This window comes from Acomys minous (genome assembly GCF_964271855.1).
Source record: "Acomys minous genome assembly, chromosome: 10".
In the NCBI taxonomy this organism is placed as follows: domain Eukaryota; kingdom Metazoa; phylum Chordata; class Mammalia; order Rodentia; family Muridae; genus Acomys; species Acomys minous.
This window is the reverse complement of record NC_140491.1, coordinates 81,068,168-81,093,979: the sequence shown is the minus strand read 5'-3', so window position 1 is coordinate 81,093,979 and position 25,812 is coordinate 81,068,168. Positions and strand designations below refer to the sequence as shown.

Genomic DNA, 25,812 nt, shown 5'->3' with positions numbered 1-25,812 from the left:
TCTCCTTGCCAACCTGAGATGGCATAAGCCTGGATAACAGAACAAAATGTGAGAAGGTCCTTCTGTCTTTAACGCCTGTTCACCAGTGAATCAGCCTCCAATTAATCTGTTTCTTCAGTAGGAGTTTAATAAAAGTCAAGCACACACATGTTCAGACTTGCTTAGTAGTGAAGTTGTGTTAACATTTTCTGTCTAGCCAGGTCAAAAATCCCATGTAATTGGAGACCAGAAACCACTTTGAAAAGTTTAAGGATTTTTTTCCTCATTTATTCTAAGCAATTGATCATCTGTGATAGGGAAGTTTAAAACTAGAATGGAACTGCAATGAGAAGGGCCCTTCTTATTAAACATTGCAAAGGGAGAAAATGTATTGTGGCCAAACTGCACGTAAAACTCGGTGTATACAGTTAGTTTTTTCTATTTGTTTATGAACCAGAAAATTCAGGACCATTCAGCAAAGCTTATTTCCATTTCACAGTGTGAGTGATGATCAGAACTGGTCATTTGCATTCAGTCATGTAGTGCTCTGTTTGGAGGAAGCTCTAAAGCAATTGTCTGTGTCTGTAAACTGAGTGTGCCTCAGTGTGTTCTGGAGGGAATCACCAACCCTGCAGATGGACATGCAGGTTGGATGCATTTATGAGTAGCCGAGATAACAGCACACAAAACTCAAAGCTTCCAAGACAGGAGACAGCCTGCTTTGTTTAAACAACTACAGTGGTGGCAAAATCCTAGGGAAAGCCAATGCTTAGAGTTAATGAGAAGACAAATTTACCTATAGTTGAGATATACATTAACTGCATAAATCACAGAACAGAATCCCCTTACCTGGGATCTCTTGACTATCTACCTTGGGGTGCAGTTGCTAATGCTGAAGAATCTGAATTTGCAATGTGAGAAGGTAGCTCTCACACAGAGGCAATCTTGTATCATTGTGAAACTTTTTAAGAACAGGTTATTAAAGAGATCACTATTCAGTGCGAAGGGTAGACATCTGAAAGCAGGAAGAGTTAACGATGATTCTCTGTATCTAGCTTTCAGATGTCATCTGGTAGCACAGTAAAGCAATCGATCATTTTCCTTTCTTTGAAAAAATTTGAATCAATGAATTGAAAATATGGCTATACACATTTCAAATAGTACGTATAGGAATTCTATATGCAAAATGAAGATGAAACACTATAAAAGAGGCCTACATGTCAAGGAAAGTTAAAATTAGTGGAAGTAAACAAGAATGTGACATTGTATGGTCTACTGGAATTAAAGCATCAGAGAGACCAGCTTGCTTAAAGTCCTAGATTTTATCAGTTGCAATCTAGGAAAAAATTAGTAAGGAAAAATCAAGACTGAGTAAATTGTTCTAGAGCCATGTTGTATTTCTTCTGTTTATTGCTAATAAATAGATTTATAAGGTCTCTATTCCTTTCAATTTCATTATTTTTGTATCTTCTTCTCACATGGAATGTACTGATTTAAGCATTTTGAATGGGTGATTCAAAAATAATTTTGAAAGTGATTGTCTAAAGATTAGTAATCAGAAAATTAGGTATTTATAGCATTATAGAACAGTAACATCGACAGTTTATCTATGTATATAATTATGTCATCATCACTCTTAGTAATGATATTGAGCCCCAAAATCGGTACTTTTTGAAGGAAAGATAAATCTGTTTTTTATGATCCCAAAAGTGGGATCAGAATGGTCTTGTGAGAGAACAGGTGAGGTTAATCCTCTAGAAGACCAACCACCTCATGCGGGATCTTGATTGTTGCCAGCTGAAAGGGAGGAGATATATAAATGAGTCCAGAACTGGAGGCAGGGCTTTTGGAGACTTGGGATAGTTTTGCCTGTTCATCGCTCCACTTCAAGAAGCTCCTAGAGAGAACCACTCAAGGGAAGGCTTTGGACTCCGGCTCCTGCTGAGGTTCTGGGTTCTGATTACCCCAGGTTCTAGCAGAAGAAATCCTGTTGATTATGCCAGGAGAATCGTTCCTGGGAACTGATATCCTTTACGGTTTTGTTATTGTGTTTATTAATCCTCTTTTACTATTGTTTTGGTTAGCTGGGTTATAGGTGACGTACACTCAGTTAATAAGTTGTAATAAAATATATTGGTTAAGAAACTTGAGCCTTCACTTGTTACAATGCTTTATTCATAGAGGTGGAAAAACTCCTGAAACTGTGCTTGAAGGTGTATGTCATGACCTCTTGAAAAGAATCTGTTTCTCCATCTCTCCCTATAGAAGGCTCACTTGAGGAGGCAAAGTGTGATGGCCTTCATTTCTGCTTTGAAAAAATATCATGGAGAACAAGAACTCTCTTTAAACACCTGCCACAGACAATTCCGGAACCTCCCCTTCCTCATCCTCTGACGCTGGGTCTCACCTTCTCTCATTGTCTGAATTGGTAAATCAGATAAATAATGGGCTAAGTCACACAAATAAACTTTACAGACTTCAAAGAGCCATCCACTTGAAACTATTATAGTTACCACAGCTAATGCTGGGCAATGTGCTGAATATCAAGGTGTTTCTTCTCTCCTGAACTTATTGTCTGTTGGGCCTCAGCCGACATCTAGAAAACCAACATTTTTTTTCCCACTTCAGGGTAGCTTGAAGTTCACGAAATCATTTAGGAGTCTTGTTATGCTAGTGTTGGTGAAAGCAAAAATTACGTAGTATTTTTATTTAAAAATCTTCACCTGGAACCGATTCTAAAAACTGGTAGCTTCTTTCATTGAGTCAAATTCCCTACTTGCTCTTCCATGGTGGTGTTAACCAGTTTGTTAGTGCAATCACCATGGCCACCTTAAGCAGGGTGCCCACCACCTATGCAGACCTGTAAACACGGATGCTGCTCCTGAATCAAGCTGGACCTCAGCTTACCTGCTTTGATGTATTAGTTAAAATGACCAGAAGATGGCATCAATTTCAGTGTGATAAAATGGACTACCTTTCTCGCATGGAAGCCAATGGTGGTGCAGCTGTTCAGTGTTTCTCTACTACTCTTAATCAGGGCTGAGTAAATATGCTCATCACAATAGGAACTGGGAAAATGTATTTCATCTCAATTTCGGTAAGATCATCGGAGAAGAATCTTTGGTTTATGATCAAAATTTAAGGGAATACAAAAGCTGATCATGTCCAATGCACAGTGATAAGGACAAATAATTTCACAATAATAGCTGATAAAATAAAAATGGAGTATGGAACTCCTAACTGCTTTTGTTTTATGGTTCAGATTTTGATTGGAACTATCCTCCTAGGTCCTTTGCATTCCAGAATAACCTTCTCCATCTCTCCTTGCTAAAACGATCACACACAGTCCAGTCAGAAAGAAGTATGTAGATCATGGCTGACAAAGACCTCTACTACATGCATCCTGATGTACCCTATCATCCCATTAATTTCATCTATCTCAAGTATATTTATCGTTAAATAAATTATGCTCTGTCCTGCCCCACAGTCTTCTCTTTGCCATCTCCTAGACATTCTTGGGCATTCCTAGTTATTCTTCTGGTCTCAACTTAAAGATCTAATCCTCAGGATGGTCTTTCTTGGCTCTTCTGAGTGGATATTGCTTAAAACAATTTTAGTATTAAATGAGCACTTGTCTTCAAATATAGCAAAAACACCCATCAATTTCAGTCATAAACTTGTTTACATGTAGTTTTCAGTTCTCAGTCAGTTCTAGGTCAGTGTTGGAATTGTGTGTGTGTGTGTGTGTGTGTGTGTGTGTGTGTGTGTGTGTGTGTGAAACTGAGTGCTTAGTCTTGAAATATCTTTAAACTTCCTCCCTGCGTTGCAACATCAACTTAATTCTTCTTGACTATGATGAAATTCTGGTTCTGGAGAGATGGCTCAATGGTAAAGATCACTGGCTGCTCTTATGTAGAACTAGTTTTCAATTCCCAACATTTATATGATGCCTTTAAAACCACCTGTAATTCCAGTCCCAGGGGGCCAGAAACTCCATTTTGGCATCTACAGCATACTAGGCAGGGATATAATATGGTACAGAGACATATATGAAGACAAAATACTGATAAGATAAAAGTTCTTTAAAACTTTTAATAATGACATGCCATATGTGTTTTTGAAATTTTTTCCTGATAGTCTGGTTTACTTTCCTTTTGATCTATATTTGAATCAATATTCATACTGTTCCCTAACTAATTATGAACTCCTTTAATGGCAATAATTATACATTTAAGATATTATCATATTTTTCAAATATAAAGTCTAGGTGCTTTAAGTTGTTTGGTTTGTTGCCAAACTGGTGTTGGATCATGAGGAAACCTCTCTATTTTGCTCTCAGTGATTTTTTATGTATACCCTCCTTGCATGGGAAGTTTTGATCACTCTCACAATTTTTTGCTTAAGAATATGACCTAGTCCAGGATCCTGTAGCACTTTATCTTCTTCTTGTCACAATGTGCAACAAAGAAATAGAAAATACACTTTATCACCTGATCTAGGACTTGTCTCCTTTGCTCTTAGTTTAAGAAGCTTTTCAAATGTGAAGTTAATATCATACCGATGTGTACTCGATAATTCCTTATAGTGCATGAGTGTTAAAGTTGGAGAAAGAGATGCATCTGCTGAAATTTGTCTTCTATTGTTTTGAGACACCCTTTTCATGTTTCTTTCTAACTTTGCTCTTTTCAGTAGGTGGCAGACAGTACTGGCTATTCAAGTCACCATTCAGGACGTGGGAGGCTGAGATCGTTTATCATAATCACTGTTTAATGTGCAGCTGAAGTTGCTGAACCACACAGGGCATATGACTTACTCATCACATGGAGTTGAGGTTGCTTTAGAACCATGTGCGAACCACAAATGATTCTTCTCATGATACTTTCAATACTTTTTCATGTGTCCATAATTTACGGTATAACATCTGTTTTTCAGTCGTTTTATTCTTTCAAAGTCCTGATAAGGACAAGGGTTACTTGATGCTTACATTCTTGTCTTGCCTGTCACTAGCTCTTGAGTCACCTTGGGCATCTCCCATGCTTCACAGACTAGCATATTTATATCTGCTTTCATCTCTATGAGTCTGTTAGTTTATGCAAAATGTTAATGAGGTTGCAGCAAAGTTGTAGGGAAGTTAAATGTTTGTCACAATGGATGAGCAAAGAAATCTATTTGAAAGCTCTAATTAAGTTGTCATTGCATGTATTGTGTGCTTATTTAGTGATCACTGTATATGCATCAATAATTAATAGCCTTATTTTAGAAAAGAAGGGGTTTTAAGAAAGTGCTTGATAATTTTTGCTGTCTTCTAAATCAGGGAAGCAGTTTGGACATAATCTTGTCAGGTTCCACCCTCTGACACATAAGAATGCCAATATCAACCACATTAGTGGGAAGAAGTGATGGGTATATTCCCTCCGCTAGTGTTCTAATTGTCAGACTAGCTGTTCTACCGTAGTGACAGAAGGCATTTCTTTATTTTGTTTCCAATTACAACCCAACAGAAAAGGAAGCCCTCTGCAGGATGCTACCTTCAATAGCTTTGCTCTAGATAGCCACTTGGTGTTCTTGCCTATCGATTAAGTAATAATGGTAAAAGATTTTGTAAATTATCTGGAGTGCTTTCACCAAAAGATACGTTATAGCGAAATTGCACTCTTTTCATCAATATTAGCTATAGTGCCTGCCTTGATGATGACAGAAGTCCCACTTTGGGGGGAATAAAATATAGATTTGAAAATTTCATTCTTTAAATTATAGGATTTATAGTAACATGAATCATATAATATATGTAAGAGAGAGGATGCTGGTTTTGACTATTCAGATGTTTTAGGACATTGATGTCTATTCTTTTTCCTCTGTTAATTTCACAAATTCCAAAGTCCAAGCAGGACTATAGACCTATATAATGAAATATACTTTAAATAAGCTCTTTTGAGAAAAGTGATTTTTTCTGTATAAAGGTAAACAAAATACATAGTGTATGTCTGCAAAATCATTTATTTCCTTTTCTCCCATCTTCTTCTTTCCCTTCCTTATTGTACTTTTAAGTATGACTTGGCCCTCAAAGAAGCCTTATGCTATGTTCATCTTAAGTAAATATCTACAATAAGCTACTTTTGTGGGAAAGATATTCTCTCACTGAGTATGAGTAACTCACCAATAGCAATGACATTTGCTGGAAACTAGTCACTAAGAGGTCAAAAATGACAATAAGGAGTTGCCCCTGCTATACAGAGTTTTTCAGGTATTCTCCCCAATCTAAAACAATAAAACCTCTCCACACATTCCCGAGTCTCTCGCTTATGTTTCTTTAATGCCTATTGCTCTCCAGGACTTCCTAGCATTGCATAGCTGCTAACAGACAGCACCAGTCTTATCTACTGTGAGAGGATTGTAGGTGTTAATGCCACTGAACGTCACAGGATGTGCATTTTGGGAATATGCTCACATATTACACATACACACTAATTGCATACTCTCATTATCTAAGCTAGACTTGGCACTCAATAGCATCCACACTGTCTTAAACCACCCACCAATGAAACAGCTGTTGACAACTGTGTATGAGAAAATAATTTCTCTATCTATATAACATAATTTTCAATGTATAGCTTAAATATTTATATCTAACTTACTAACTTCATTTAAAAAGTCTTTACAATTATTTGAAAAATGGAAAGTTCATAAAACTTCATGTGATCTCAGACAGTAAAACTTTCAGCCTGTAGAAAAGTATCACAGTGTTTCTCAGCACACGATTTCACAAGAGCTGCATACCACAATGCACAGGACTTAACTTTCAAAACTGAGCATTCAGAGTCTGGTATGTGTTCGTGTCCCAGTTATCATATTCACTGGTCGACTCTTTTGGAAGATGGGGAATCTCTATTTGTCCCCTAGGAATCTTGTGGACAGCTTATGTGTTAGTTTCTAAAAATGCATTCTCCTCTGTGACCTTAAGTACCAAAGAATGACCTTTCCCAGGTTCCAGTGACAACATGATAAATGTGTTGAGTGTGTAGTAATTGTTTTTGAAATGTGAATTAAAGCAATGTTTGCTTGTGACTTCCTTTAAAAGAACAAGGAGTTTATGTGCAGCCCCTGCTTACCACTGTGCTAGGGAAATTCTGGCTAGCCCAAACCCCCCTTCTTAGGGCAATGTCCCTTGCTATGTAACACATAGTGGGAAGAGGATTCTGGAACCTCTGAAGGCCAAGGCAACAGTGACTGAGGGTCATGTAGTTGGGGCAGAAAAGGAGGGATGGTGGCAGGGTATGATTTTCTTTTGTAACTTTATAATTAGGAGTCAATTGAGTTAAGTGCTTGCTTAATAATCGGCCTCTAGACTTAAGGCAGGCTCCTGAAAATCAAGGAAATAAAACCCTGTATTGTGCCGCATAGCATGGTTTAGAACAGGGTAAAAATCAGATCTCGCCTCTTATAATGGCCTAAGTGTTTCTCTGTAGTTGCGTCTAACAAAGGTATCACACTGGCACGAGTCAACGAGGGGAATATATTTCACTACAGTTAATTATCCTGAGTTATCCCAAGAAACTAGGTTTTATTCTGTAATCTTTGTGGAAATCTGCTGTTCCAACCCCAAATCCTTTTCTCAGCCAGGTGATTATCAACTACATTTTTGTACAGGAGAGAATTAATGCCACATACAGCCTAAGCGGCTTTGAAGGCAAAAAGGCCTGGACCTGTAATAACTTTTGTATAGGGTATTGATTGAGAGAGAGAGAGCACGCGAGCGCGCGCTGGAGCGCCCAGTCCCAGGGTTTCCGGGGGCTGTCTAAGCCCTGTCTACCTTTTATATTCTCTCCTACCTCTACCTCCACTGCGAACCCTCGCATTAACTCTCCACAGGAGAGCCCAGGTAACTCCACGGTGCTGCTGCCACAAACTGAGCAAAACCCTAGGTCAAAAGTGGGCCCCACAATGAAATCTGATTTTCAAGCCAGCCACAATCAATACAGCTTTAAAATTTGATAAGAAGGAACTTTGGCAGAAAATAACCAAGCCTGCAGTGAAAGGCGAAGACATTTTCTCCCCAAAGTTCACAGCTTGTTCTTTCTCCTCGGGTTGGCTCTTTGGTGGGCATATTTAGTGGAACGTGTATGCTGGGGCACCCCCAGTGTGGGGGTGGGGTGCGGGGCTTGCCACGGATTTCCCGGTAAGTGCAATTATAAGCTTTTGTTGAAACGAGTAGTTACACTTGGCTGAGGGTAGGGGTAAACCGGAACAGGAGGGGAGGGGGTGGGTGGGAAGCGAATAGCCCGCTCCATGAATTTATTCAAAAGCGTTTCAATCTGCGTGCACATCTTCATCACTTCAGTGATAATTAAATCTCAGCATCACAGGTGATGTCCTCACGCAGTCTCTTTTTCTGGTTCCCACTGGGCCAATGAAGCAGGCCTCCCCGTGAGGCCTGTTAGCACAGATCAGGTGGTAATGCAGAAGGACAGATGAGCTTTTGCTGACAGATGGCAAGATGACCTGGAAAACCTGCCCCCTCTTCTAGGATCAGGCAGCAGCTGACAGGTATTATTTCATAAAATAACGTCTAAAAGGAATCGCCAGGGTCTTCGCATTAATCTGAGGCTGCAACCAGCCATGTAACGTTCATGTCAGAACAAATCTGTCTCCATGCAGGAGAGGGAAAGTGGTTTTTGATGAAGTTGTTCATAAATTTTAATATAATATGCCTGATGGTGTCAGATATAGTCTCATATCTCTTTTATATTTAAAAGCTCTAGTGAAACACAGAAATATTCAATCTTCAACAAGCTACTTTTAAATAAGTTAAAAGTTAACCAAGGGTACGGTACCTTACTGTCTGCCTCTCTCTGTTGTATTTTCAATAAAGAATTGGTTCATCTGAGCTCCTTGTTTTTAAATGAAAATGATATCAATCCTATGAAAACCTTTTGCCAGAGGTACAGAACGAACGGAGTGGAGCTGATGTAAAGTTGCTATGGAAAACTTGCATTCTAGAGAGGAGAAACTTGCCCAAACCCATAAGGAAATGACAGGAAAGCCCCCGCCTTCTCCATACATAAATAATATTTCACACTACTGACTAGTTGGCAGAGATAACCCCTTCATTAAATGAGCTCTCCAGGCACCTGACATTTGAAGGCTTCAGCCCAAATGAATATGTGGGGAATTCTACCACCTGGATGGATTTTGGCTTTGTCTGCCCCGTGCACATCTCACTGAAGAGTCACACAGAATGAAGCAACCCGAGCCTTACTGTGCAATTACATAGTAAATAGCAAGGCCGCTTCAGCATTTCCCCAGATGACCCTGCAGTAACAAACTTCTCGATCTGACCGGGGACAAATCCTGACACCTTTCTGTTTACTGGATTTTCATGAAATAGGAAGAAACATTTTTATTGTGGCTGTATTATAAGCAGCAACATTTTTCTCTTCTGTAGACCTTTTTATGGTACAGGATTAGCTCTTTACGTACCCTAAGGAGCATCATGTAGGGAAATCATGAACATAACAGACGCACAAGTCACCTGGAGAGCATGTTTTACACAGACACAACCATCTCCACACCTCATAATCACATTTTCACCTGCCCATCTGGTACAGACCTGGGCTTATTAGTAAATGCACCAGACATTGAAGCCTGCCACTTTTGTCTTTCAAAACATGTACTGAATTATACTTTGCAAAGAGGAATAATGCATTAGGAGCAGAAACAAAAACAATACCAAGATATGCATTTAAAAAAACAGAAATCATTGCGTTACACAAGAACATCTCATGATCGACTTTACCTAAATTTAGTTTTGATATTATAATGTAATTATACCATTTCTTTATTTCCTTTCCCTCCTCCAATTACTCCTCTGTAGCTCTCTTGCTTTCTTTCAAATTCACTGTCTCTTTTTAATTATTGTTATAGATGTAAATATGTACATGTGTACATACTTCCGTTCATGTGTGTTCTTAAATACTTTTCAGATCATATTTCAGTAAAAAATATTGTTGAGATGTTCTAAGATTTCCTGAAATCCTTGTTACACATGGACGATGCCACATCACAGCAGCTATCCTGGTCCTCTGGCTCTTACAGTGTCTCTGCCCCCTCTTTTATGATGCTCCCTGAGCCTTAGGTGGGACGGTTGTAGGGGTGGATGGATCAGCTGGGCTTGGGAACCCCATGATTAATTTTCGTGGACATTTTGACCAAGAGTAGCTTCAAAAAAGCTTCTTCTTTTTATTTATTTTTTTACAGTAGATGGAGGTTATTGCAGGAATCCATAACTGGTCAAAAAAAAAAAATAAACCTGGTATTCCTTTACACTTTCTCTTCTCAAACACGGTTTTCAAGTAGGTTGACTTCTCTGCCTCTTAATCTAAAATAAAGTTTTGCTTTCTTCTCCTATCTTTCAATGATCATTGAAAATATTTATTTCCTTTGCTACAAAACAAACTCTAAAATTTAAAAGAAGCCTCCTTTTTATACACGGCTTATTTAACTACATCAATTTTTTAAAGAGAATGTACTAGATTATACCTACTTAGTTATTGAACAATTCATTCACATCTCCACACACTTTGAGAAAAAAAAATCCACAGCTATTTCTGTCTACTTTATACTAGGCTTCCTAATGATATGCAGGTGGCCTGTAAGCTCTGTGTTGGTGGCCGAGTTGTAATACGGATTGTAATACAGCTCAAGTGGAACACAGATCCATTGTTCATCAGTAATGTGACATCCTGCATGTTTTAAGGAAGCCACTCAATTTTAAACACTTGGCTATAAACTGGACTATGGCAATAATTAGAATTGAATAAGAACAGTAAGGAATATCAGGAAAGAGTACGAGGTAGTTGATTTATGCAGCATAGAGAATTTTCACTATGTCCCACCATCGAAACACGGGTATTTAAGAATATCACCTTAATGATAGCTCATCATCTTAATGATATCACCACATGAGCTGGAAAACCTTTACTACCTTATATTGTAGTTCAAAATAAAAATTGCTCTTGCTTGATTAGTTCTTGTCATTAGTTCATCAGGAGGACTTTTTACTCTGACAGTCTTGGGCCTGAGAGTTCTGCAGCTCTTGCTTATTGGTGAAGAGAACTCTTACTGTAATTCCATCTCCCAGTACAGGAAAATATGGAGACACAACATGAATAGTTCTAATAGTTTGGTAATTGGTTATATACTTTGGTGAAACATTTTCTAGTAATAATGTCCCAAAAAAGCCCTTCCAAAGTTTATAGGAAAACTTTTAAAATATGCCCTTACTTAAAACTTTGTCTATTAGTTCGATAAAATGTAGTTTAATTTTAGTATCAGGACTGTAAACTCCAAAAAGCCCTGTGCTGAGGTTGGTAGAAAATAATTCCCATAACTGTGTGTGACTTGCAGCTTCCCCACCAATGAGTTTACCGTCTCCACAGATTGTCCACATAATGGATACCTTAATTCATTGTAAATAAGTGCACTGTCAACCTGGAGAGGCCCAGCCTTGAGCAGCTGCTCCTCTCTTCCTCTGTGGTCAGACAACACGTGCTTTACCTCTGTGAGCTCCAGTCCCTCCCTGTGGCTCATGTGAAAACCCAAGATTCGTAGATTTCTGAAGCTGTCATCAATTTCATATGTGAATTTATAAGATTCTTCTCTCCAGGTAAAATGAAATGGTGTCCCAGGGATTCTGTCAAAGGCTTGACACTATTGACATTTGGAGAAATGAAGCAAAATCTCTTTCGCAAAGGGATGTCTTATTCAATTTCTCAAAGAATTGATATTAGGGGAAAGTTTTCTTTTGTGAAGTGTGTTGAACCATTTTTTTTTTCCCATAATGGCATGTGTTCTAGCCAGAGAAGGTTTGGTTCACTTCTTCTTAGAAGCAAAGACAGAAATAGCTGGTCTTTCATGCCTTTGATTGTGGGTTTACTTACAAATGCATCCAGATGCCAGTCTATAACAGAAGGACACTTCAGACATGGGCGATTCCCGACTGGTGCCAAGAAGAGAGAAACTATTTGGGAATATCCAAATCTCTTCAAATTTCACTCACCCAGGTGGGTTATATCCCCTACTACGTTCTCAGCAATGTGTTTTTCCCCCCAGCTTTAAAACACATAGGCCATTTTGCCTGAGTTAAATTTGTTTCCTTCGCTGGTAAAGCTTTTCCTTTCCATATGGTCAGGATAGCTAATTTAGTTGTCTCTGAGGTGGCCAACATTATAGTGTGGTATCATAGAATGTAAAAATAAAAGAAGGTATGAAAACCTTATTCTAAAAATGAAACGAAAACAGATGGGACATACGTTTCTAACGTATTTAATTTGCATCGTCTTTTTCTCCTTTTAAAGTTCTTGTGGACCAATCTTGCAAAAAGGCAAAACAAACCCTAAACACTCCAACCTCATGCCAGCAAGCTGACAGGCTGATCTTTTTTATCTCCATCAACTCCATAAAAAAAAAAAATCAACGAAAGGGGAAAAAAATCTAACAGGCATGTGCTTAAATATCATGGAATTTTTGTTGTTGTTTTTGTTTTAATAAAAATTGCAAGTATGTTTCCTGCATTGTATTTTCTATAGAAGGATAGTCACTTGCCTAAGGAGGATGGTAGGGACTTTCCAGTGTGACCCCACACAAGCATGGAAGGTTCCTGTTAGTTCAACTTTCTATCCCACACTGTCCCCTATTTTCAGTAGTTATAAAGATTTCATTATGCACTCTAAGGCATTTATTCATTCCTAGCCCTAGAATCCTTATCTTATGCTATTTCCCCATTGCAATTTGCTTAATAACGCACCATGTAATGCCTTTGCCTCACAAGCAACATGTCAGCATAACATGGTGTGTGTGACATCAATGTGAGTGAATAAGCAAGCAAAAACAAAAAACAAAAAACAAAAAAACATGTAGCCTACAACTAAATTTAATTTAGTGTCTTCTTCTGGACCACTGAGTTTTACCTTTTTAAATCTCCATTCTTTCCTGAATCAACTACTTGTTGTTATTATATCAAATCAACTAGTTGTAGAACCTCTTTAGAACTAACTGTAAGTAATTGGCTCCGCATAGACTATGCAACACATATTATTTGGCATGTACTTTCTATGTTAGGCAGGACTACTTGTAAGGATATATTTCTAAGGTAGATGAGTTGACCTGTTATATAGGGTTATAGTAGCATAATAATGTACTAGGTGTTTACAAATAAAATTATTTTGACATTAAAATATTTTAGTTTTAGTTACATGAATAACTTCAAAATATTTTTATTAGTAGCCCGCTCTAATTTTAATAACAATTCATTAAAATTAAGATATTGTCAAGTTGTACTTATTTAAACAAGCTAAGATATCTGCTTGAATAAATTAATACATTGTCTTCAATTTTCAAGAAGAAAACAAAAGTGTTTAAGACAAGCGACGGTGACAAGTATCTAGCATTATTAGTAGAAAACATTGGAGATTTCTTTGGCAAACACTCTAGTAGTTTTGACTTAAAAGCATTTCCCTCAAATGTGGTCTACCTTTCTCTCTTAGATTAATCTAACTTTTAAAAATCACTATTGTTTACTGGTCCAGGGCATGGTGATTTAATGAAGGTCATTGGGGCTGGGAAAGAAGGCTCATTGCATAAAGAGCTTGATGAAGAAGCATGGGGTCCTGAGTTTAGATCCTTAGCTTTCAAAGAAATAGCTGGTCACCACAACAATTTGCATGTCACAATGTGAAGAAAGAGGGAGCTGTGGAGTTTGCTGTCCAGTCTAGCCAGTCTGTGGATGCTAGGTTCAGTGACAGCAGTTAGGAAATAGAGTGGAGTGTGACAGAGGAGGACAACTAGCTTCCACCACTGACCTCTGATGGTACACATATGGTGATGTATGCACACACACACACACACACACACACACACACACACACACACACACACTCACACTCACCAGCACGAGTATCACAACTACCACCACCACACCCACCACCACCACCACCACCACCACAACAACAACAACAACAACCAACACATCATCACAACTACCACCACCACCACCAACAACAACAACAACATATACGCTTTCTTAGCATCTTTTGTAACCCTGTACATGTCTATTTAACACAGTTTGAAGCGAAAAATATGATTAGTGTTACGGATCCGGGATGGTTTTCTTCCTCACGCCGTTTGACAGCTTAGCTTAGGTTTTCTTTCACCGAGCTGAAATATTTGCCAAATAAATCCTATGTAATTCGTTGAAAAACTAGTTGTGAAGTTTTTGTTTGAATGATGCATGTAAGTGCATGCTTGTTGTTGAGTGAATTGCGTTTGGATGGCCTCTTTCTATGGAAACCGTGAAACAAGGGTGCACGTGACTGGTGCTGTAGAATGGCGGGAAGAAGAGCAGGCACAGTGGCATGTACAGCCCTGCAGGGTCCTCCGCACAGATAAACGCTATCCATCTTCTCTTTGGAAGCAGGTATGGGAAAGATTGTTTTCAAATGGTACTATGGATTGACTTATGTCCCTTCCTTGCAAAGGCACCTTAAATTCCTCAACTCAGAATATGACCTTATCTGGAAATCCTCTGTGGAGGTAATGAAGTTAAAATAAGGTCAGTATGAGGTGCCTTAGTGCGGCTAATATCTTATCAGACCGGAGCAATTTGGATGAACAGTGACACACAGAAGGAAGATGATACAGAGACCCACACTGTGGCTTGTGACACAGGTTGCCAGGGTGTAAGTTACATAGATGCACAGCAAGTCAAGGTTCAGCTGGCTGGCAATCCATATTGAACTAGAAGAGCAAAATGATTGGGGCTCAGGAGGAGCATAGCTCTGGAGATGCCCTGATTTGGGACTTGTAGGTTCTAAAACTGTGAAACATGACGTTGTTATTCTAAGTCACCCATTTGTGGTACTTTGTCACAAGAGCCCTAAGAAATGAGTGGAGTTGATGAAAGAGTTCACAGAGGGTGATATTTGAAAAGAAAGAAGAAAGAAGAAGAAGAAAAAGTCCAAGGGAGCTATGTTACTCAGATCCAAATTAAGGTGCGTGTTTTTTGGGGGGCAGGGGAATGGACAAAACTCTATGAAAGGAGAAGCCAATAAAGACAGATCTGCTGATTTGTTATTTGTAAGTGACATATTTGTACTTCTTTTTATTATTGTTGTTGTTGTTTTATTATACTTTCTATTCCTAATCTTTCAGATTACTATGTGGGGGAAAGAATCAATTGCTAGGAGAGTCCTAGACACAATAACATAGTAAGGGGATACATTGATATTGAATCCAATTCCTTTCAGGATAAATTGTGAATGAAGAGGATGGCCATAGTCTACAAGAGAGAGTCTGTAAATCACTGTGTAAACACCCAGGAACTGCTCACCCAAAGTCAAGAAGCAGTCAAGCAGTACCAGCTGTAAAAATGGAAGTGTGCAGGAAGTGGAGGATTCCTCTAACATCTGTTGGGGCCATTAAAAATGAAAACTAAATCCAAACTGGCAATATAAGAGATTTATTTTTCTACATTAACCCTGACAGCAACTGCCAAATTTTTTTTCAATCTATGCCACACAAGTACCTTTCAAGGGGCATAAGAATCAGCGCCAACTGCAAAGCAGCAATACGTGGGAAAAAAAAAATCAGGATTAAAACAATTTAATACTGATGGCAAGCGTCCAATAAGATGAGGGTATAGAAGGGAATATGAGAAGTCAAAGCTGGCGGGAACACATCAACGTTTCCCAGGAAAATATAATCATCTGGGGAGAATATAAATCCGAAGTACACCTTAAAACTGCAGCAGGGCCAAGCAGCGCTCAGCAGGCATCTCAACACTAAAAAATTCAGAATTTGTATGAAAACTTCTCTATGTTATGTGCTAGACTAGTTTGAAATAAATGCAAACTACCTCAAATAATGTTCAGGAACTTTCAGAATTGAAGGCAGGCGCACGATGATGCTACATCACTCGCACATGGAGATGCAGAGACGCTAAGAATCAGGAGGTCCTTGCTTTGGCACATGCAACTGCAAGACGCTGCTTCCCCAAATGTTCAAAGCCACACTCACACTGTGTGCTGGACAAAGTCTTAACCTTTCACCTGTCTCCTCTTCAACCCTTCATTCTCCAATCAGATTGATAAACCCAGAGAAAGCTGATATCCCAGCATCATAGCCCTTGGGAGTCTTCCTAATGTGCATTTATAATTGGAATACTGGAATTTGTATATAAAAGAGTGTTTACTCTGAGTTCATTTTCTCTATGTAAGAACTATTTAAACTGGGGGAACATAAAGACAGAGATACGAATTTGGTCCATTGAACAAATTTGAGCAGTCACACAACTTGTTCAGTTGTGAATATCAACATTTTAATAATTTCTGGAAGCTATAGAGTAGAATTCTTATTACACCATTGTGTTATTTTGAGTAGGTTAAGCCAATAATAAACATACTAACATGTCAGTAGAATATATTAATGCTCAGTATTAATCTACAAAATTTATTTTGCTTAATATAAGAGTCTTCAAATTTTCAATAGGATTGAATCTGGTTGTAAGATATAACCATGGGTCTGATGCAGTCATCTTTTCCTTTATTATTTTCCCTATACAGTCCCTCTTAACTACTGTATAAGATTACCAAATGGGCAGTTTTGTTCTCCTTGCTCTATTGCACTGAATATTTTGAAGATATAAAATGAACATTTAGCACAATAAATGTATTAGATATTGAATAAAATCTATTTAAAATTTGCCTATATGTGCTTACTTCTGTGAGTTTAAAATTTTTATTTTTGCATATTAATTTTATTTTGTCTATATGAGTGTTTAGCCTACATGATTCTTTGTTCATGACAAAGCGTTGGATCCCCTGGATTGGGTGATTGTGAGCCATGGTCCTGAGCCATCTTTCAAGCCCTACCTTCCATTTTTCTTTGGTAAGAAAAAAAAAATAGCCATTGTCTTCTATTTTTCTATGTAAGCACTTTAATATCTATTTATTCTAAAGAACCAAATCTTACTATATAAGATTCTTTCATTTTGAACTTAAATCTTTCTTTCTTTTTGGTTTTTGCTTTGTTTTGGTTTAGTTTGCATTTTTAGACAGGGTTTCTCTGTGTAGACTTGGCTGACCTGGACTCACTTTGAGACCAGACTGGCCTTGAACTCACAGAGATCTGCCTGCCTCTGGCTCCCAAAGCATTGGGATTACAGGTGTGTACCACCATTACAGGCTTGAACTTAATTCTTATTACAAGTTTTATTATTTATACTTTTCTAAAGTTGACACTATATTACTGTCTAAGTCAAAAAAGAATAAAGATTCAAGTTGGGTACTTGAATTATTTTTTTCAGGATCAAAAACAAAATTACAGGAATTATACAAACTATGCCACTTTGAAACATTATATATAGCATCTGAAAAAGTCTACCATGACAGCTAGTGTGGGTCAGTTAGCCATGTGCCCAACTATAGAAGTTATCACAGGCAACATGTGTGCTTGGAGAAAGAGCCACTTATATTTGAGTGCACAGTGAGTCTTTGCTCTCACTCTTGTTTTTGCAATGAAATATGTACATGAGGAATCACTCATTTCCTATTTTACAAATGCACACACATTTAAAATTCTAAAATATCAACAATTGTACTTAACTTCATATTCTATTAAAAAGTAAATTTTTAAAAATCAATAATTCCACAGTCCTGAGCTTTATTATTTTTACCATCAAATAGGAAATAGTGTGCCTGTTCCCTTCAGTATTTTCAATTTATCAACTTACACACTGTAACGTTTATCTACAGCCTTTCTCCTATGCAGTCAACTTTCAATACTTCACAGATTGATTAGTCAGTCTGTGGGTATAACTCAAGTCCCTGATTTCTCCATTTCCCTCAAGCACCTGACTTGGGGCACTTATTTTCTCTTTAGAATCTTTGCTACAGGATAGCAGAGGAAGGGAAAAGATAAAGCACATCCATCAATGTTTCTACTTCTAGCAGAACTAGTAGAGAATGGTACGTTGTAATAAGACATCGAAAAGCTAGCTAAAATGATACTCTTTAAGTGAGCCAAAGTTTTCATTGATTTTGGTTCTGAGACTGCATCTCTGTTTTCCTTAAGGCATTAAGCAAGAGTTTATAAACTGTGTGTTCAGAAAGAGAAGTCAGAGCAGGAAGGCTAATGGGCTTGGTCCCATGTGTTACCACTTTGGATTCATAACTGGGAACTGACCTAGGCATGCCAAGAAGGTAATATGAACACAAAGCAGTGAGGGAAATAGAGCAGAGAAAGCGGTCCACGTATGCCGCATGTGAGGGGCATCTGAACTGGAGCTTCCTGCACACAGGATGAAAGCCTCACCTTCAGGCCAGGAGAGTTCCTCGGTGCTCTTATTCCTGCAAAGCAAAATATTTCAAAAAGCTTACAGGAAAGTGGTTGCTGTTACCAATAGTTCAAAGGGTAGTGCTGCCGTTTGGCTATCTGACCTTTAAGCATATGCCTGTGATCTGAGGAACAGGAGAAGAATGCTCTTGAAGACTGGTAGATTGTGTTTCATAAAATAAAATGTTTAGCATCTCATAATATTGAACCAATGCTAATCTATGGCTTATCTTTTTTTTAGAGCACAAAAGAAAACATAGGAATGGGAGACAGATAGAAGAAATTGGGAGTCTAATATTAAACACAGAATATAAAATATAATAATTTGGTGTATTTCCTATGGTGCCCTGTTTATAAGTAGCGCAATTAACATAGGAGTTTTCTGATTCTATGTGTTCACCCTACCTAGCACATCCTTGTTTTCAGATTGCATTCTATACAGTCTAAATTTGGCCACATATACACACACTACAAACTTGAAGATAATGAAAGCAAATATCCTTAGTATGTGCTCCAGGAAACCCTCATGTTCAGGATCATGAGTTGGGAGGTTTTGTTCATGTCATCAACTGTTTCTAAGCCAAACAACAAAGTAGGCCACAATCATCGATTCTATAAATTAAAAATAACAGATACAGTTATTGGTCAGGATCAGGATATGTTGCCATTGATAGACTGTTCAAAAAAAAAACCTAGTCAGGTACAATCAGTGATGATATAACACAGGAAATATATAAAGTTCTGACAATGGAAAATTCATTGACCTTTCTTGTTCTTTCAGAATGAATAAAATTCTCTGAATTTATTTTCTTCCTTGTGATTTAAATCTTGTTTAAAATGCTTTAATTTAAGCTGGGTGTAGGGCTCCTGTCTGTTGTCTTACTTAGAAACCTGGGATGGGAGAATCATATCAGCTGACAAGTTTGACATCAGCCTAGGCTACAGAGCAAGCCCCATGTCAAAAAACAAACAAACAAAGAAAGAAACTGGGAGTTTCAGCTCGCTCTCCTATAATGACTGTTCAAAATACCATGAATTAAAAATAAATAAAATATTAAATCATAGCAATGGGGAATGTCTGCAGTACCTGGCAGGCGTCATTCTAAACAACAGTTCTTATTACAAAGAAAGAAATGTGGAACATGGCAAAACACTGATGAACATGTTTGCCTGTGATAGGTGTGTGTGTGATTTGTTCTCATTTTGTTCTTTTGTATTGTCTTTAAAATGTGAGTCTGTTCACATTTCCTTCTGAAACTTTTCTCTTCTCCAATGCATGCCTACCTCCAAACACCCATTACCAGGAAAGGCAAAATACTGTTTGCAGCATTTGAGTTCTCAGCTGGCATTGCCCTATTGCTAGCTTTCAGTATGAATTCCTTCAACTCCTATGAGTTGATAGGAGTTTTCCGTGGAAACACTCACCCAAGGCTGAGTTATCAGTGGGTCACTCCGCTCTCTGTATTTTAAAACTTGTTCATTAGGAAACTGCATCCCGCTCACACTCCCAGTGCAGGCTAAGATTTCATTACCAAATCACTGGGGCTTTCAGGCTGGCTGTGTCTTCAAGCATACCAACATCAGAAACTCTCCCACTGTTGTTCTAACACCTAGTGAGCCGCACAGTTGCCCCTTATAGTCCACATATGTGAGAGTATATTTTTCTTAGTTCTCAAGTGCTTGGCAGAACTGATTCCCAAGGTGCTCAGGCTGTGTTGTTGTGAGTTTTCATCACCAATCAGATTACTTACTTTCAGGCCATAAAAGTCACAGAAAAGAATTTGGAAAATTTATATTTAATAGGGCTCTGGGGACTAATGGCGGGATGAGAGTTGAAGAGTGGAGGAGAGAATATTTCTATAGATCAGTAGGTAGAGGATAGTATTGATTCTAGAAGGATGCTAATAATACAATATTATACAACAATGTATAATAAAAACAGGGACAGACTTTAAGCAACTCAGTGAGCACTTGTTTTGAAGAACATATTAGGTTAGTTATCATCAGTGTTTGTCTGTCAGAAAAGGACACTGTATATATTTAAGGCCCATGCCTAGGACCAACACATCCAGATACAAATAGCCAAAATACTGTAAATGTAATATATATATATATATATATATATATATATATATATATATATATTCCCTGAGCACCTTGGGAATCAGTTATATATATATATATATATATATATATATATATATATATATATATATATATATATATATATAATTTGTGATTGTTTCATGGTTCTTATTTCTATAGGTAGTTTATTGTATATATGTGTAATAATAGAAATGTATGTATAAAGTACTTAAGAAAAAGAAAGAAAATGAATTACATAAATATCCTAGTGATGTGTGATGTATAATAATAAAAATGTCTTAAATTAAAAAAAAATCCTTCCGTGTAAGCTTGTATTTGCTGTTGCTTTGCTTTTTAAGTCCAGATGCACTGGTGATTTCTACCTGTAGTGAAGAAAGACCCTCCTGAAATCATTATTTTCCTCTCTGGACTAATGCATTACTTCTGCCCACATCTGGCATGGTAAATTATAAGTATCAGGTTGGAAAGTCACGCTACCTTTCCTGCAAGAGTAATTTGATTTGATATGGGTGAAGTGACTCTTTCAATAACGACCATGGCAAAAGTGTGGATTTTCTAGCACTGATACATTAAAAACTACTCCTTTGCCCAAACAGGAATCAGAATGGCACCGTCTCTGGCCAGGATCTGAGGGTGGGGCAACTGTGGGAAGAGGAAGGTCTGGGAAGCTGACAAGAACACATTTCTGCCCTCGGCTCTAGGAGAAAGTGGCCCAATTCCAGGAAATACATCCCATAATTCACCTACAGCACCCTCACAATTTTTTTTTAACCTAGGAAGTGAGCAATATGTTCCCTTTTAGGAAGTGCGCTGTTCCTTATACACTGGCTAGTATTTCACCCATTATAATGACGTTTTGTCCACTGGCTTTGCGAGTTTCTCTGCCAACTGTTTGGGAGGTAAAAGTTACACACCTAGTTACACGAGAGTAGCAAAAGACTTTTTACCTCACAGACGTACGGCATTTAGGGCTTACTGGCATGGGTCAATTTCTAAGTGCTCACTATAATTCTAATAATAGTTTCAAACCACTAAAATAGTTTTGCAGTTTTGTTAGACTCCTTCAACTCTCTGGAACTTCTTATTCTTGAACAACTCAAGCCTAATTCTACGTACTCTTGCCTCTGGAGACATAGGTGAACTTTATTCTATTAATGTAAATGTGGCAAATCATATTTAACTTCACGAGAAGACACCTTAAGATAGGCAATGTCTGCCTTCTCCAGTCTTTCTTTAATATCTTCCTCAAATGGGGTGGAGTCTTTCCCAGAGCAGCAATAAATACACTTGCTATTTTGGCCTGCATCCCATGGTACTGTGAATACTTCTGTCATCCAATGATGTGAGGCTATGGGTGCAAATGTTAAGTGCCTGGATTATTGAAATGCCAGCCTTGAATTAAGTCTTGATCTGGCCACTAAATATATTCAATATTTTGTAATTGTAGGTAAATTCTACTGCCTCTTGGTATCTTATTCGTTATGCCTCTTCACCTCTACGCTTTCTCATCTTTGAAACAGAAATAATAGCAGTGCCTGAGAAGTAAGACCTAAAGACTGGTAGCTAAATATATAAAAAAGGGTTTATGAAAAGATGGGTGTAGTGTCATCTTTCGGTAACCCTGTTCATCATGGGAATGCTATCTAGAGCAAACTGAATCCAGACCCAGATGTATAATTTCTCTCATATTTAGGTGAGACAGGGGGATAGAGATAAGACTGGGGAGATAAATAGATGGTTTGATAAGTAGGTATATGATTGATAGCTAGATAGATAGAGATGGATAAAGATATGATTTTTATATTTGTATTATACATTACATAATAGATATCTATACATGCTTATTGGTATGGCCTTGCTTCTAAGTTGTAGCCATAATTCCAATAGTAGTTGAAATGTAGTAAAAATCATTCTACAGTTTATTAGATCCAAAGACTCTGTCAACTCTTTGGGATTTCTTATTCACGAACAACTTAAGTCTACCTATCATTCTCTCTCTCTCTCTCTCTCTCTCTCTCTCTCTCTCTCTCTCTCTCTCTCTCTCTCATCTATCTACCTAGCTATCACCTATTGTCAATATATTTATAGGTAGATGGATTATATAGATAGATAGATAATAGAAAGAATACACTGGCTTGACATCTCATAGAAATTCAGGGTTGGGAAAGAATACACACAGATTTTTTTCTTCACTGTTTCACTGTGAAGAGGCCCTAACCACCATATTCTCACTGATAAATGTCTTTCAGATGTATTTCTTGTCAAGAATACTTGAAATATTGTGCTCATCCAATAGCATAGTTTGTCAAAAACCAATCTAGATTAAGTTTCTATAATGCAAAACAATAAAAACCAACAAGAATAGCATCTAAATACATCCCCAACAACCTCTTCTCTCAAATTTAACAGGTGATATCTTCATACCTACACTGGACCAAGATACAAAATGGAGCAACTAATATAAGGAAACAAGACTTATTGTATTGCATAACCAACTAAAACACAAAAACATAATCATTGTACTTTTAGTGTGGAAAAAGTGAACAGGGAAAGAATAAATATGAAACAGGGTAAGAGCATATTACTATAATCATATATACTCAGAATATTGAGAGTATCATAAATTCAAAGCAAGCCTGGAAAGCCCTGTCTCAAAATAAAAAAATAGTAATAATAATAATAACAACAACAACAACAACAAAAATAATAATAATAGGTCTGGAAGTATAATACAATGGTAGAGTTTGTCTAGCAAGGGAAGACCTTGCTTCAAGTCTCAGCATTGATAAAGTATAAATAAATAGATTGATAACTTTAAATAAATGAACAAAATTATTATGCTTGCCTGACACATCAGGCTGTAATGTAACAGTCAGAAAAGCAGCATAAAGTCTGTGGGAACCCAAAGTTTGTACTTGATTCAACTTTTGTCTTAAAAAAGGCTCATTAGAGTGAACAATTCTCACTATGGTGGAACACATATAAAACATTTTTAGAAAGCACATAGATGTTATCGTATAAAAGCTGTGACACTTAGGTCAAATTATTAAAGCGCCTCTGCCTACAATTATGACCAACATGATTTTTGATATGGTGCTATTGCAATAAATTGGAGATGAAAACCAAGATATAAAATGCAAGAATCCTAAGTGATTAAGTAAGAAAATCATTTATAAAATTCAATTTTTGAAGTTTAGTTTTAATGAAAAAACAAGAACTAAACATATCAGTAGAAAATCAGTATCTTTTATGTCTTCCACCTGTTTGGCAGGAGATTGGGATAGGTTCAGGAACCTCATCTTGAGACTCGAAGTGAAAGAAGTATAGGAGAATAGGGAAATAGAAGGATCCAGAGGGTCCTAGAAACCTACAAGAAGAACATCATGATGGGTAGATCCGGACCAAGGGGATCTGCTCAAGCTACTGCACCAACCAAAGACAGTACATGAAGTAAATATTGAACCCCTACTCAGATCTAGCCAAGGGAGAAGACATTGTCCACAGTCGTGTGGAGAGTGGGCACTGACTCTGACATGAACCCTGGTGCCCCATATTTGACCACTTCCCCTTGGTGGGGAGGCCTGGTAGCCCCCAGAGAAATAATAGGAAGGCTACCAAGATGAGACTTGATAGGCTGTGACCATATGGTTGGGGAGGAGGTCCCCTTCTGTCACAGTCCTAGGGGAGGGGAATAGGGTGAAAGACAGAGAGAAGGAGGAACAGGAGGAGACAAACAAGGAGATAAAAATTGAGATGTAATCTGAATAAATTGATAAAAAGGCAAAAACACAACACAAAAATATTATATCTTTAAAAGTAAAAAAAAAAAAAGAAAATCAGTATCTTTATTGAAGTCTATTTTTTGCTTAGCCTCTGTATTATTACTATTTAGGGTCTAAGTAGCTTACCTTCTGTGGATAAAACAACACAGTTCTTTAATCTAAGCTAAGAATTAGTTTGTTCAGAACTTATTTCCTATTTGCCTATTTCCTTCCCCTGCTTATAGTTGGGATGTGTCAGTGGAAACGAGAATTGGTTTCAGAACATGACAGGTGATTTGGAACCCAATCCAATAGTAACATTTGTCAGTACAATACTGGGGAATTATATAATTTCCTTGAAATTCAATTTCTAGAAAATAAATTATAAAAATGTATTATGATTGATGATAAGTAACTTAGATTTGTGAAAAGCTGTGATATTACATACAATACCCAGGTAGCAGATCATTGTCTAGTATTTCTCCAGTATATTGCAACAGGGTTAACACAGTTGACTGGCATGCTGGGAGAAACAGAGTGTATGCTGTCTCTGAATCAAGGCTTCACACCACTAACTTCTCAGTTAGACTTGCCTTTATATTAGAAATTTAGTATGTTGGGTTGACCAAACTGGTGTGTTTAAAATATACATTCTCCTTATCAGGATGAGTAGTTTTTAAATAAAGTGATGATTTTTAAAATATTACATGTTTGTAATTAAAAGACACGTAAACACACTTAAGCTACAAGGTCAGGCTACATTTACTTTTGTTAGAAAATGAAGAAATAAAATTTACATTAATTTCCATTTTAAAGAAAAATTGGCGTAATATTTTTGTGATATTTACAGTCTCTCTCTGAGATGCTCTGTAGTTCATAAAACTGCAATTTAGGACAAGAAGAGACAAAATCTGATAGTGAATACTATTTGCAGAGCATAAGTGTCACAGAATTAGATTATGCAAATGAACTGAACAATATACTATGAACATAGTTATGCTTTCTTATATGGTATGTAAATGTGCAAATTGCATTTGATTTAGAACCAAATTCTGCCATTTTTAGAATTTACTAGCATCAGTGTTCATTTTACATGAATGTGTGGACATTTTTCATTGTTTTGGGGGACTCACTAGCTGTGTGTTAAGAAGTCTGGATGCATCACTACTCATTTATTCTATAAAAAAATAATTCAATAGTCAGCATTCTTATTTTATTCATTGACTATGTACAATGTGTTTGTTGAACTATTAATAACAACTCACTAACTATTTCAAGGTTGTAGTCATCTAAATAGTTAAAGGAAACTGGGCACTATCAGAAGGAAAGGATGTTAGAAAGGTTTTTTGTTTTTGTTTTTGTTTTATTACCTTACCTGCCTTCAATTCTCTGGAAAAATTAAGTCACACCAACTCCTTGGTTGTTTGACAAAGTCTTTTGCCCACAGAGCCTTTCTCTATAAATGGCTCTAGGCTTCTTTCTACCTTGCCATTATTTAGAATACACAATCCTAGAGGATTTAGTGACTCATCCATGGCTCCCTTATCTCATCAGAGTTGTCCTTCTACGTCAGATCTGATGC

At 37.4% G+C, this 25,812-nt stretch overlaps 1 protein-coding gene across 1 annotated transcript in view; it reads right to left on the bottom strand.

Annotated features, from left to right (window-relative positions):
* ARHGAP15 (Rho GTPase activating protein 15) overlaps positions 1-25,812 on the bottom strand; it is a 618,627-nt gene that overhangs the window by 338,619 nt on the left and 254,196 nt on the right. The window lies entirely within an intron of this gene.